Below are 12116 nucleotides of genomic sequence, written 5' to 3'. Positions count from 1 at the left end.
GTCGACATAGGGTGGTTGTAGCTGGGTAGGTGTTTTGGGGGTGGTGGTGGGGCATTTGGTAGTTGAAGCAGACGTAGAGTTTATTAGAAAAGCTTCTGGCTGTGTCGCTGGCACTGTGGGCCCATTGTGGTGCCCGTATTGCTGGCTAATTGCTATGGTGTAAATGCATCAGCCTCCCAGCTCTGCTCTTGACCCTGGAGTCGACCTAGCTTGTGGGATCCCCCTTGTGGGATTAAGGAGAGGGAAGGGAGACTGAGTTACTACAGCTGCTCGTGTGCAGAAAGCCAGCGGACTCTGTCGCTCAGATCTTCTCTTTTTGGAGCGTTCATGTCGTGTTCCGGGGACAGGAAGACCTCTGCTTCCTGCTACCCAGCCTGGAAACCCTCCACAAAGAAATGGAAGGCATCCAGCCAAGCAAATGGGAGCTTTCGCCAGGATGATGTAAAAAGCAAAATAATTGTGCTTCCCCAAGGTATTGTTAGGCTCCTCTTTTAAAAAGAAGGTGTAACTTTCAGTTTCATTGGGATGAGATGAATTCTGTTAGCAGGCAAACCCTCTGAGACTTGAAACCAGGTCTTTTGGCTCTTTCATATCAATCTTTTTTTTTTTTTAAAGATTTATTTCTTTATTTGAGAGGCAGAATTACAGAGGGAGATAGAGAGGCAGAGAGAGAGAGAGAAAGAGAGGTCTTCCATCCGATGGTTCACTCCCCAGTTAGCCGCAACGGCCGGAGCTGGATTGATCTGAAGCCAGGAGCCAGGAGCTTCTTCCGGGTCTCCCACGCAGGTGCAGGGGCCCAAGGACTTGGGCCATCTTCTACTGCTTTCCCAGGCCATAGCAAGGAGCTGGATCAGAAGTGGAGCAGTTGGGACTCAAACCGGCGCCCATATGGGATGCCGGCACTGCAGGTGGTGGTTTTACCCGCTACGCCACAGCATTGGTCCCACTCATATTTCATATCTGTCTCAATCAGGGTTCCTGTTCCCCCTTCCCCTGGGCATACGGTAGGATCCTACATCCTGGCCTGCTGGTGGGGGCCAGGACTAGCGTGGCCGGCATGTTCGGGCCGGAAGCCTGGTGACCTTGGTACAGGAAGATTCCTCCTCCCATCTGAGTATCTGCAGAGTCTTCCTCTCTCCCTGGCACAGCGACCAGTAACCTCGGTGGCACAGACTGCTTTACCCACCTGGGTACACCAGTATCTGGGAATGAGCTCCCTCCATCCACACCCCCAGTGGCCTGCTTAGCTCTCAGGGGACACGTGGAATGAATGAGAAATGAAACTTGGTAGCATTAAGCCACTGCCAGTGTGGAGTTGTCTGCTACCAGCACCCTTTGGACTGGCAACTGTGAAGGGAATGAGTGGTGCAAAGCCAGTGTCTCGCCGAAGTACTATTTCCACGAACTATCGCATCCACTACTTCTCTTACATTGGCTTAGAAACAATCACTTTATCAAAAAGGATGTATTTTTTTTTTTTGACAGGCAGAGTGGACAGTGAGAGAGAGAGAGAGAAAGGTCTTCCTTTTGCCGTTGGTTCACCCTCCAATGGCCGCCACGGCCGGCACGCTGCGGCCGGCGCACCGCGCTGATCCGATGGCAGGAGCCAGGAGCCAGGTGCTTTTCCTGGTCTCCCATGGGGTGCAGGGCCCAAGCACCTGGGCCATCCTCCACTGCACTCCCTGGCCACAGCAGAGGGCTGGCCTGGAAGAGGGGCAACCGGGACAGAATCCGGCGCCCTGACCGGGACTAGAACCCGGTGTGCCAGCGCCGCAAGGCGGAGGATTAGCCTAGTGAGCCGCGGCGCCAGCCAAAAAGGATGTATTTGAAAGGCAGAGTGACAGAGACAGAAAGGGAGGGACAGACCGAGAGATGTTCAATGTACTGGTTCACGTCCCATGTGGTCACAAGAGTTAGGGCTGGACCAGGCTGAAGCCAGGAGCCTGGAACTCCAAGTCCCTGGGCCGTCTTCTGCTACCTTCTCAGGTGCATTAGCAGGAAGCTGGATCAGAAGCGGGCAGCAGGGACTGGAACTGGCGCTCCAATATGGTGTTGCGAGTAGGAGCTTCACCTGCTGTGCCACAAGGCCGGATCCAAGAGGATGGCACTGGGCTTTGTGAGGCAGAGGGACGTCTCGCCCGCTCACTGCTTTGGCTCTGTAGCCTGCAGCAGTGCCTGGCCCGTGGGTCCTGCTCGACAGGTGCTTGTTGCAGTGAGTGGACGAGTGACTGAGCCAAGGCGTCCAGCTCTCCAGCAGTTGCTCGGCTCCCAGAATTCCCAGATGGAGAGATGCAGAGGAAACCTGGAGTCCCTGGGCCACAGCCTCCCTTAGTTCACAGATCAACACCCCGGGGGCTGTGCCGGCCATCACAACCAGGTTTGTGGCAGAAGAAGGACCTGGGATTTCCATTTCTTATTCTTTTTTCTTTAAAGATTCATTTTTTAAAAAAATGTATTTGAAAGAGTTACAGAGAGAGGCAGAGAGAGAGAGAGAGAGAGAGGTGTTCCATCCGATGGTTCACTCCCCAGATGGCCGCAATGGCCGGAGCTGCGCCAATCCAAAGCCAGGAGCCAGGAGCTTCCTCCAGGTCTCCCACACGGATGCATGGGCCCGAGGACTTGGGCCATCTTCTACTGCTTTCCCAGGCCATAGCAGAGAGCTGGATCAGAAGTGGAGCAGCCAGGACTCGAACCGGCGCACATATGGGATGCCAGCACTACAGGCAGCAGCTTTACCCGCTACGCCACAGTGCTGGCCTAGACCACTTTTTCTTTTTCTTGCAGCTTTTGTCAAAGAATTACCAGCAGAGCCAAGGAGTATTTGCCATGGAGCTTGTGGCTGCGTCATGGATACTCGGGCTAGGGATGGTAATTGTTCCCCGTGATTAGTTCAGCTTCCCCAGGAGGGTCGTGCAAGGTCTTCACGGGAGGGGCCGTCTTTCATGTTCAATGTCACTTGTGTGTGATGTCCTGGAGTTGAGGCCGTGGAGTTGGGGTAAGGGCTGCCTTCCCATTTCTCCTGGAAGCACTTAAATTGGACAGTTTGTAGTTCCCCTCCCTGGGCTGAGATGAAGGTAACTGGGGGGCTCCTAGTGGCGGTGGCCGCCGCTGTGGTCTGGGGGCTTTGTTGGAGGTTCTGCACTCCCCTTTGGTTTGCTTTTTAATGATACTTGCCTGCCAAGCGTTTCCCCTTTGAAGAGCAATTTAATAAGCAGTCACTGGCACTTCATGTCAAGAGCAAGACTGGGAATGGCATTCATCTCCCCGGGAGTGGGTCGGGGGCCAGCCAGAGCGCCGTGCCCCCAAAAGCACCATGGGCGTCCCACCCCTGCCCCCACCCCCACCCCAGCATGGGCTGGAAATGGGCGGGGGCTGCACTTTGGAATGAATCTGAACTCTGTGGCTCTGATCTCTCTGACTCTCAAAACATCTCCCCAGGAAGACAAACTTGAACCTGCGTCACCCAGAAAGACGCCAAGAGGGGGAGCCTTGGCCAGGGTGCAGTGGGTACACAGAGCACAGCCATGGAGGATCAGGGTGGGGGGAGCGGAACAGCCGAGGGCTTTGCAGAGACAGGGACAATTGTCCTCCGGTGGAATTGGGAAGCAGTGTAGATGGTAGCCCCAGGCAGGAGCTGGGTGTGTGTATCGATCTGTGATGAAAAACCACCTGTGAATTTATACAGCCAATTAGGGCCAGCCTCAGACCTCCGGGAAGCTGTGACATGGGTCCTAGTAGGGCTAAGGGTGGCGTCATGCTGGGTCGTGAGTGGACACTTCCCACATTTCCTTTTTTTTTTTTTTTCAATGAAAAGCAGTGCTCTAAGGCAAGCTCCTAGGACAGGCAGAGTCCCTGTGGAAAGACACCATGGCATGACATGGGGCTGCGGGTACCAAGAATAGCTGTCACTCCCCTCCCCAACACAGTGGTGCTGCTCTGTCCCCAGCTGATCCCCAACACCACCGTGGTGAGAGTTTCCGTGGGACCGGGGGGTTGGTGGCATTGCTTGTGTGGCATGCTGGGTTACCTTTCTTTCTTTCTGTTGGCATGGCAGGGTGGGAGCGAAGAGGCAGCCAAGCATCACGGCTGTCACAAGTTACACGCTTGGGACAAGCCATTTGGAGGCAACTGGTTAAGCTGCAGCCTGTGTTGCCGGCATGCTGTGTGCGCACCAGTTCGAATCCTGGCTGCTCCACTTCTGATCCAGCTCCCTGCTAATGTGCCTGGGAAAGCGTGTGGCTGTTGACAGGCAGAAATGGCTGCTGTGGCCAACACTCAGTACTTCAGGGAAAGGCTACTAATGAAGTGAACCATACGTGGTAGGCTGTGTCCATTCCTGTGGCTGGGAGGCTGCTACCTCCTGTTTATCTTTTAACAAATCTCTTTCAAAGAAACAAGCATTTGCCACTGTGGTTAAGATGCTGCATGGGACATCTACATCCCATAATGCAGTGTGGGACATCTACATAATGCTGCATGGGACATCTCGCTGTCTGCAATGCTGGCATCCCTTATGGGTGCCGATTCGAGTCCTGGCTGCTCCACTTCCGATCCAGGTCTCTGCTATGGCCTGGGAAAGTAGTGGAAGATGGCCCAAGTCCTTGGCTCTGGTTCTGATTCCAGCTTCCTGCTCATGCACACCCTGGGAGACAGCAGATGATGGCTCAAGTCCCCCAAGTAGGAGAGCTGGATGGAGTTCCTGAATCCTGGCTTCAGCCTGGCCAAGGTCTGGTTGTGTGTGGGCATTTGGGGAGTGAACTAATAGATGGACATCTCTCTGTCTCTGACTGTCTCTCAAACAAATTAAATAAGAAATAACATGTATTAAAAAATATCCAGAGGCTGGCGCTGTGGCGTGGCGTGTAAAGCTGCCACCTGCAGTACCGCCATGCCATATGGGTGCCGGTTCGAGTCCCGGCTGCTCCACTTCCGATCCAGCTCTCTGCTATGGCCTGGGAAAGCAGTAGAAGATGGCCCAAGTCCTTGGGCTGCTGCAAGAGATGGGACACAGGTGTCTGTCTCTGCATGTGTCACTCTTTATAAAGTCACCAGGGTTCAGTCATGCGGACTCCACTCATGACTGAATGCAAGCACCTCACTTTCTAGGCCCCTCCGCCGAGCACCGAAGTTGGATCAAGTTTCTTCTCTCTTAGAACCATTCAACCGAGACTTTGGCCATTAAAGTCGTGCATGAGTTCAAGGGACAATCACCCAAAACATGGCACCAAGTCTCAAGTTAATATAGTCATGGGGGGTGGGGGGGAAGATGGAGTTCTCATGCTTGTCTCGTTGTTTTGAAAGGGCATGCGTTGTGTGGATTTATCACACCAGTGCCTCTGAACTGTGGCTGTGTCTCTGAGACGGAGGAAAAATTCCATGAAAATCCATTCTCTGGCCAGGACCCCAGGGTGTCTCTGTGTGTGTGTCTGTGTGTGTGTGTGTGTGTGATGTAGCTAGGGCAACTGGATGTCTAAGAAATTTTTTGTGGCTGATTCAGAGGCCCAAAGCCAGGGAGAGACACCAATGGGAAAAATCCTCAACCTAATCAACAGAAACACAGCGCCTGCTGGTTAGGGAAGCAGACCTGGATGGAGTGCCATTTAGGAAAGTGTTTTTGTGCTGAAAGTAGTTCTGTCTGGTTGTGTATCTCATAAAATCTGTGATTTTCCACTACCTCTGGAGGGGTCTATTTGGCAAAAGGAATTTTATTAACTGATTTTAAAATGCTGATTTACTTGTTTGAGAGAGTGAGAGAGAGAGAGAGAGAGGGAGAGAGAGAGAAAGAGAGAGTGCCCATCTGCTGATTCACTCTTCAAGTGCCACAACAGCCAAGGTGGGACCAGGTTGAATCTGTAGCCAGAAACTCAATCCAGGTACTCCCCATGAGTGGCAGGGACCCAGTGACTTGAGCCATCACTGCTGCCTCCCAGGGTCTGCATGAGCAGGGAGCTGGAATCAGGACCCGGAGCCCTGCATCAAATCCAGGTACTTTGATTTGGGATGTGGGGTTTCACCCAGGAGGCTGAACACTTGCCTCTGGCGAAAAGGAATGTTAAGGAAATCAAGTATTCGATGGCTCTGGAAGATTCTGTCTAAGTGTTCTATGTGTGACTTTCTTGTATCAGCCTGGACTCACACTTTGATGCTAGAACTCACAAATGTGCCAGCACCGGACAACACACTCGTTAGATATGGACTGCGAGGAGCAGCGGAAACCTTGGGAGCTGTGATCGCCTTTGAGCTGGGGGTGTGATGAGGACGTAGGTGAGGGAGCAGGGCCCCCACCTTTCCGAGGGTCTGCTTGCAGACGGCGGAGTGAGGACTGCCCTCAAGGCGCGACTCCCTGCTTCTGTTGGAAGGGGCCTCCTGCAGATGCCAGCTGGGGTCAGAGGCCCCTGACGGGGGCTTCCCTTTCTAACCCACCTCTGCTCCTCCCAGCCTTCCCGTCCAGGCTCCAGGGACTTCAGAGGGACTGCAATGTCCACCGGTGTCCCCTGCAGAGCCCCCACTTTATCTCATTACACAGCTTTTAAAAGAAAAGACAGCCCATCCAAAGATAAGCCCTTGGCCCTGGAGGTGCACAGTTTTATGTCACCAGTGCAGTCCCGGAGGGACCCTTGGTGACAAGGACTTCTTTGAGTGGTGACGAAGCGCTGTCCCACTGAGAGCCCTGGCTCCCAGGCAGACTCTTCCGGTGCCTCCCCGGCGGTTGGAGGCTGCCACTCTCATTAGGTCATGTTTACCGAAGGTGCTATTTTCAGTCTAGCCGTTCATTGGGTAACGGGTGGCCCAGACAGACAAAGCCTGCTGTCGCTGACCACCGGTGGGGCCAGCTCTGCTCCCAGATTACGGTTGCCTGGGCAACCAGCTTTGCTCACGGCAGCACAGCAAACACAGAGTGAATGGCTCGGTCAACAGCCCAGATAAAAAGAGGGTTATGCAATTGCTCGCTGACCCCTGGCAGGGGTGTGTGTGTGTGTGTGTGTGTGTGTGTGCTTTTCTGGACTTTCCCCAAAATATCTCTATATGCAGAAATTCCAAAAGGAGAAATCCTTTAAAGCCTTAACAAGTGTTCTCACTGGTCGTAGGGAAGAGCGGTTGCTTCGGGGAATATGGATTAAGATCCGTAGGCGCTTTCGACTGAGGCTTGCTTCAGTCTCTGGAAGGGCTCAACAGCACAGTTCTCGATAAGCTGTCCCCAGACAGGAACCCAGTGAGGCCACTCGTGTATCTGCATAAATAATTTCATCTCCTTGGATTCCCAGCTTCAGGCTTTTAATGGGTTTACTCTCATCTCTGCTACACAGACTCCCGAAAACGCATTTTAAAATGCAGACATAAGCTCTTGAAAAAAAATATTGAGAGACAGGACGGAGCCTCTCTTTGTGGCAAAGCAAATTGGCAAACAGAACGCTTTATTTAAGACAGGGAGTACAAAGGAGCAAGGACTGGGAGCTCCTGTCTCCCACACCATTTAATTCTAGGCAAACAATTAAATGGTAACATAATCCAGGTTTCTAGAGTCGTCTGGGTGTGTTTTCGTCTCCGGCAGGAAAACATTGCAGAGTTGTGCCTTGAACCTGGCACGTGACACAGCTCTCCCCACCGTCCCGCTGCTGTCTCCTCCTCTCTCGCCCACACTCGTGGTTTTCTGCTCAGTGTGTACTTCCTTCTATTTGTTCTTTTTTTTTTTCCTGGTCAGTGTTTAATAGAAAGCAGGCAAGAGGGAGCTGTTTGTTGCCTTCCTGAACAGCTCCTTGCAAAGGTCTGAGCTGGGGTCTTTCTTCTTTTCTCTCCTATTTACTTTGCTGAAAATACTGGCCCATGTCGCTTTAAATTCACCTTGTACCATCTTCAACAGTGGTTTGCTCTGTCCTTAAAGTCATACTGGGGGAAGAGGAACAATGAAATATCTTTCAAAAATGCTTTTTTTTTTAAAAGATTTATTTATTTATTTGAAAGAGTTCACAGAGAGAGGAGAGGCAGAGAGAGAGAGAGAGAGAGAGAGAGAGAGAGAGGTCTTCCATCCAATTGGCCGCAATGGCTGGAGCTGCGCTGATCTGAAGCCAGGAGCCAGGAGTTCTTCCAGGTCTCTCACGCAGGGTGCAGGGGCCCACGGACTTGGGCCATCTTCTACTGCTTTCCCAGGCCATAGCAAAGAGCTGGATGGGAAGTGGAGCAGCCGGGTCTCGAACTGACTGGGATGCTGGCAAGGCGTTAACCCACTGTGCCACAGCGCCGGCCCCTCAAAAATATTTTTTAAAGTTATTTTTATGGAGGGTGGGAAGGCGCTGTGGGCTCAGAGGGTTAAGCCACATCCTGCAGTGCTGGAATCCCATGTGGGCTCCAGTTCGAGACCCGGCTGCTCCGCTTCTAATCCAGCTCCCTGCTAATGTGCCTGGGAAAGCAGTGGAAGATGGCCCAAGATCATGGGAGATCAGGAGGAAGCTCCTGGCTCCTGGCTTCTTCCTGGTCCAGCCCAGGTTGTCACGGCCATTTGGGGAGTGAACCAGTGGATGGAAGAATTCTCTCTCCCTCTGTCTTCTTCTCTTTCTGTAACTCTACTTTTCAAATAAATGAATCTTAGAGAGAGAGAGAGAGAGAGAGAGAATGAAGAGACATCGTTCCTCTGCTGATTCACTCCCCAGATGGCCACAACAGCAGGAGCTGGGCCAGGGAGAAGCCAAGAATTCCATCCAGGGTGACAGGGGCCCAAGTACTTGAGCCAACACATGCTGCTTCCCAGGGTGGACATTAGCAGGAAGCTGGAATCAGACGCAGAGCCAGGACTGGAATCCAGGCACTATGATAGGGAATGCAAGCCTTCCAACTTCTTGCATCTTAACTGTGCCAGACACCCACTGGACATTAAATATCTTCAGGATGTCTACTGTTTATGTTTATTTAATTTGTTATTATAGCTCCTAGCCCAGATAAATTATTTTATTTATATATTTTTAAAAATAATTATTTATTTATTTTGAAGTCAGGGGGAGAGAGAGAGAGAGAGAGGTCTTCCATCCACTGGTTCACTCCCCAGATAGCAGCAATGGCTGGAGCTCAGCTGATCTGAAGCCAAGAGCCAGGAGCTTCTTCTGAATCTCCCACACGGATGCAGGGGCCCAAGGAGTTGAGCCATCTTCAACAGAGTAAATATTTTTTTTGAAGTGATTGGTATTTACTATTAATTTTTAACATTCATATTCATAATTGTGATAATTACAGGTACACAGGAAGTTGCAAAGAGATCTAGAAATTCTGGTGCCTTTCACCCAATATCCATCAAAATTAATATCCTGCATGACCATAGTGCAGAGATTAATGGTGGCTCAATGCCAAGAGTTTCTTTGAGTTTCAGTAGTCACTCAATACTGACATGTGCATGTGTACATGTATGTGTGTGTCTGTGTGTTTAGCTCTATGCAATTTCTTTTTTTAAAAAAATATTTATTTATTTGAAAGTCAGAGTAACACAGAGAGGACAGAGAGAGAGAGAGAGAGAGAGAGAAGGTCTTCCATCCAATGGTTCACTCCCCATTTGGCTGCAACGGCGGGAGCTGAGCCAATCCGAAGCCAGGAGCCAGGAGCTTCTTCTGGGTCTCCCATGCGGGTGCAGGGGCCAAACATTTGGGCCATCTTCCACTGCATTCCCAGGCCATAGCAGAGAGCTGGACTGGAAGAGGAGCAGCTAGGACTCGAACCAGCTTCCATATGGGATGCTGGCCCAGCAGGCCAGGGCATTAGCCTGCTGCACCACAGCACTGGCCCCTTATCCCACACAACCCTAAACCCTTGAGAAGCACCAATCAGTTTTCCATGTCTGTACCCGTATTATTTCCCCCAATGCAGGAATGGATCATGCAGTCGGTATTTTGAGATTGGCCTTTTCACTCAGCATAATTCTCGTGAGATCTCTCCAAGTTGTTTCATCGGCCAATAGTCTATCCCTTTCTGTTGATGAGGAACATCCCAGCACAGTTTGTTCAGTCTCTCGCCCACTGAAGGCGAGAGTTTTCAGCTTTTGACTTTTGTGAGTGAAGCTGCAAAACATTTTCTTGCACAAGTTTCTGCATGAAAATAAGGTTTTGTTTCCTTGGGATGAATGCCCATGAGTTCAATTGCTGGGTTGTGTGGGGAGTCTATTTTTAGTTTTAAAAGAAACAGTAGGGGCTGGTGCTGTGGCATAGCGGGTAAAGCCGCCGCCTGCAGTACCGCCATCCCATATGGGTGTCAGTTCTAGTCCCGGCTGCTCCACTTCCAGTCCAGCTCTCTGCTATGGCCTGGTATAGCAGTAGAAGATGGCCCAAGTCCTTGGGCCCCTGCACCTGCATGGGAGACCTGGAGGAAGCTCCTGGCTCCTGGCTTTGGATCAGCACAGCTCCGGCCGTTGTGGCCAACTGGGGAGTGAACCAGTGGATGGAAGACCTCTCTTTCTACCTCTCCTGTGTAACTCCTAAAAAAAGGAAAAAAAAGGCCAGCGCCGCGGCTCAATAGGCCAATCCTCCGCCTTGTGGCACCAGCACATCAGGTTCTAGTCCCGGTCGGGGCGCCGGATTCTGTCCCGGTTGCCCCTCTTCCAGGCCAGCTCTCTGCTGTGGCCAGAGAGTGCAGTGGAGGATGGCCCAAGAAGCACCTGGCTCCTGCCTTCGGATCAGCACGGTGCGCCGGCCACAGCGGCCATTGGAGGGTGAACCAATGGCAAAGGAAGACCTTTCTCTCTGCTGTCTCTCTCTCTTTCACTGTCCACTCTGCCTGTTAAAAAAAAAAAAAAGAAAAAAAAAAGAAAAAAAAAAAAAAAGAAAGAAACTGCAGACAATTTCCCAGAATGGTTGTGTCGTTTGTATTCTCACTGGCCATGTACATGATCCAGTGTCTCAACATCCTCGCCAATATTTGGTGTTGCAGCTCTTTTTCATTTTAGAAGATTCATTTATTTATTTGAAAGTCTGAGTTACACAGAGAGAAGGAGAGGCAGAGAGAGAGAGAGAGAGAGAGAGAGAGAGAGATCTAATGGTTAATGATGTTGAACAGCTGTTCAAGGGTTTATTTGCTGTCTGTATATCCCTGTCAGTGAAAACTCTGTGTATATCTCTTATCTATTTTCTAATTGGATTTTTTAAAAAAAGATGTTTTTTATTTATTTGAAAGGCAGAGTTACAGAGAGAGAGAGATATCTTCCATCTAGGAGCTCACCCCTCCAAATGGCTACAGTGACCAGGGCTGGGCCAGACCAAAGCCAGGAGCTTTTTCCAGGTCTCCCATGCAGGTGCAGGGGCCCAAGCACTTGGGCCATCTTCCACTGCTTTCCCAGGCCCATTAGCAGAAAGTTGGATTAGAAGTGGAACCGCTGGGACTTGAACCGGTGCCCTTATAGGGTGCTGGCATTGCAGGTGGCGGCCTAACCAACTATGCCACAGAGCCAGCCCAAATTGGATATTTTTGAGTGTTGATTTTTTGATAGTGCTTTTGTATTTTGAATAGGAGCCCTCTGTTGGAAATATGATTGGCAAAGACTTTCTCCAAGTCTTTAGTATGCCTTTTTCATGTTTTGTTTAAAAAATAAACTTTTTAATGTCAGAATAGGTTTATGTGTATAAAACAAAAGTGGTGAAGCAGTACAAAGAGTTCTCATATACCCCACACCTGGATTATCCATTGCTGACATACTAGTATGTCGTATTTGTCACAATTAATAAGCCACACACAGCCCCCAAACCTTTTTTTTTAATCTAAATTCCCTCTATCCCATCATCCCTCCCAGCTTGTAGTAAGCACAGTTCTGTGTTCACATTGAGTTTTTTTGTTTGTTTGGTTTTTTTTTTTTTTTTTTTTGCTCCCACATATGCAGGAGAATGTATGATTGTGTCTGTGTCTGGGGTATTTCACTCCAAGTGATGGTCTCCAGTTTCACCCTGTTGTTGCAAATGACCGGATTCTATCATTTTTTATGGCTGAAGATTAGTCCATTGTGCACTAATACCACACTTTCCTTATCCATTCATCTAATGGTGGACACCTTGGGCTGAATCCCTGTCTTAGCTATTGTGCGCTCCAATAAACAGGCATCTCTTTGATGCAAAGATTTCATGACTTCTGGGCATGGACCCAAGTAGTGG

The sequence above is a fragment of the Oryctolagus cuniculus genome, chromosome 13 (assembly GCF_964237555.1).
Source record: "Oryctolagus cuniculus chromosome 13, mOryCun1.1, whole genome shotgun sequence".
Lineage (NCBI taxonomy): Eukaryota > Metazoa > Chordata > Mammalia > Lagomorpha > Leporidae > Oryctolagus > Oryctolagus cuniculus.
The sequence above is the reverse complement of the archived record's forward strand: the minus strand, read 5'-3'. Positions refer to the sequence as shown.